General features: G+C 37.5%; 1 non-coding gene across 1 annotated transcript; it reads left to right on the forward strand.

The window, feature by feature from the left end:
- Positions 1-382: 382 nt before the first annotated feature.
- Positions 383-490, forward strand: LOC127741933 (small nucleolar RNA R71). The gene has a single exon (XR_008003120.1). It is a non-coding gene; the product is annotated as a small nucleolar RNA R71 (small nucleolar RNA).
- Positions 491-3,313: the final 2,823 nt, after the last annotated feature.

Here is a 3,313-nt window from a genome sequence, read left to right on the forward strand (position 1 = left end):
AATTCACCTCTTCCATTGCAGGGTTCTCAGGATCATAAGCTTCTTCCTCAGATGAAGCTTCCTTAGTACTGTTTGGTGCATTTTGCATTCCAGATAGACTTTGAGAAATCATATTGACTTTTTGAGTCAATATTTTGTTCTGAGCCAAGATGGCATTCAGAGTGTCAATCTCAAGAACTCCTTTCTTCTGACTAGTCCCATTGTTCACAGGATTTCTTTCAGAAGTGTACATGAATTGGTTATTTGCAACCATTTCAATCAGTTCTTGAGCTTCGGTAGGCGTCTTCTTCAGATGAAGAGATCCTCCAGAAGAGCTATCCAAAGACATCTTGGATAGTTCAGAGAGACCATCATAGAAAATACCTATGATGCTCCATTCAGAAAGCATATCAGAAGGACACTTTTTGATTAATTGTTTGTATCTTTCCCAAGCTTCATAGAGGGATTCTCCTTCCTTCTGTCTGAAGGTTTGGACTTCCACTCTAAGCTTACTCAATTTTTGAGGTGGAAAGAACCTTGCCAAGAAGGCATTGACTAGCTTTCCCCAAGAGTCCAGGCTTTCTTTAGGTTGAGAATCCAACCATGTTCTAGCTCTGTCTCTTACAGCAAAAGGGAATAGCATAAGTCTGTAGACCTCAGGGTCAACCCCATTAGTCTTGATTGTGTCATAGATTTGCAAGAATTCAGCTAAAAACTGATGAGGATCTTCCAATGGAATTCCATGGAACTTGCAATTCTGTTGCATTAGAGAAACTAGTTGAGGCTTAAGCTCAAAGTTGTTTGCTCTAATGGCAGGGATAGAGATGCTTCTCCCATAGAAATCGGGAGTAGGTGCAGTAAAGTCACCCAGCACCTTCCTTGCACTGTTGGCATTGTTGTTGTTTTCGGCTGCCATGAGTTCTTCTTCTTTGAAGAATTCGGTCAGGTCCTCTAAAGAGAGTTGTGCTTTGGCTTCTCTTAGCTTTCTCTTCAAGGTCCTTTCAGGTTCAGGATCAGCCTCAACAAGAATGCCTTTGTCTTTGCTCCTGCTCATAAGAAAGAGAAGAGATCTTTGCTCCTGCTCATATGAAAGAGAAGAGAACAAGAAAATGTGGAATCCTCTATGTCACAGTATAGAGATTCCTTGAGGTGTCAGAGGAAAAGACAATTAGAAGACAGAAGTAGAAAATTCGAACTTATCAAAGGAGAATGAGTTCAAATTTTGCATTAAGGGATAGTGTTAGTCCATAAATAGAAGGATGTGAGAAGAAGGGAAGTGATTTTCAAAAATTAAGTGAGAAATTTTGAAAATATTTTTGAAAAACATTACTTAATTTTCGAAAATGAAAATGGAAAAGAAATCAAGTGATTTTTGAAAAAGATTTTGAAATTAGAAATTAAAAAGATATGATTGAAAACTATTTTGAAAAAGATATGGTTAAGAAGATATGATTTGTTTTTTTTTTTTTTTAAATGTGATTGAGAAGATATGATTTGAAAAACATTTTAAAAAGATTTGATTTTGAAAACTAAAAACTTGACTAACAAGAAAAGATATGATTCAAACATTAAACCTTTCTCAACAGAAAAGGCAACATACTTGAAATGTTGAATCAAATCATTAATTGGTAGCAAGTATCTTTGAAAAAAGGAAAGAAATTGATTTTGAAAACACATGATTGAAAAGATATGATTTGAAAAAGATTTGATTTTGAAAAGATTTTGAAAACTTAAAAAAAAATTGATTTGAAAACAAAATCTTCCCCCTTTAGCCATCCTGGCGTTAAACGCCCAGAATGGTGCACATTCTGGTGTTTAACGCCCAAAACACTACCTTTTTGGGCGTTAAACGCCCAACCAGGTACCCTGGCTGGCGTTTAAACGCCAGTCTGTCCTTCTTCACTGGGCGTTTTGAACGCCCAGCTTTTTCTGTGGAATTCCTATGCTGTATGTTCTGAATCTTCAATTCTATGTATCATTGACTTGAGAAGACACAAATAAAAAATATTTTTGGATTTTTAATAATAAGAACAAATCAAAATGCAACAAGAATCAAATAACAATGCATGCAAGACACCAAACTTAGCAGTTTGTATACTACTGACACTAACAAAATGAAAATGCATATGAGACACCTAAAACACTCAAGTCAATTAAATTCAAAGATCAGAGCACGAAAATTATCAAGAATTACTTGAAAATCCTTAAGACACATGAATGAATGCATGCAATTGACACCAAACTTAAGATGAGACACTAAACTCAAACTAGAAATATTTTTGGATTTTATGATTTTGTAATTTTTTTTGTGTTTTTCGAAAATTAAGTGGAAAAAGGTATCAAAATTCTTAATGAGAATTCTAGGAATCAGTGCAATGCTAGTCTAAGACTCTGGTCCAGGAATTAGACATGGCTTCACAGCCAGCCAAGCTTTCAAAGAAAGCTTCGGTCCAAAACACTAGACATGGCCAAAGGCCAGCCAAGCCTTAGCAGATTACTGCTCCAAAAGCAAGATTGATAAAAATCAACAAGCTCTTGTGATGATAAGTTGAAACCTCGGTCCAATGAGATTAGACATGGCTTCTCAGCCAGCCAGACTTCAACAAATCATCATGAAACTCTAGAATTCATCTTCAAGAATTTCGAAAAAAATAAATACCTAATCTAAGCAACAAGATAAACCGTCAGTTGTCCAAATTGAACAATCCCCAGCAACGGCGCCAAAAACTTGGTGTTGTTGCCGGATCAAAACTTGGCACTGTTATTGCAGGGAACAAATGCGAAACCGGAGTTAGGACATTTAATTCCCCAGCAACGGCGCCAAAAACTTGGTGCGCGAAATTGTGAACAATACTTTTCACAACTCTCATAATCCCCGGTCATGAACCCCAAAAACTTGGTAGCTCAATACCATGGCATTACACAACTTCGCACAACTAACCAGCAAGTGCACTGGGTCGTCCAAGTAATAAACCTTACGCGAGTAAGGGTCGATCCCACGGAGATTGTTAGTATGAAGCAAGCTATGGTCATCTTGTAAATCTTAGTCAGGCAAACTCAAATGGATATAGTGATGAACGAAAATAAACATAAAGGTAAAGATAGAGATACTTATGTAATTCATTGGTAGGAGCTTCAGATAAGCGCATGAAGATGCCTTCCCTTCCGTCTCTCTGCTTTCCTACTGTCTTCATCCAATCCTTCCTATTCCTTTCCATGGCAAGCTTATGTAGGGTTTCACCGTTGCCAATGGCTACCTCCCATCCTCTCAGTAAAAACGCTGCCTATGCTCTGTCACAGCATGGGTAATCAGCTGTCGGTTCTCGGTCAGGCC

The sequence above is a fragment of the Arachis duranensis genome, chromosome 9 (genome assembly GCF_000817695.3).
Source record: "Arachis duranensis cultivar V14167 chromosome 9, aradu.V14167.gnm2.J7QH, whole genome shotgun sequence".
Lineage (NCBI taxonomy): Eukaryota > Viridiplantae > Streptophyta > Magnoliopsida > Fabales > Fabaceae > Arachis > Arachis duranensis.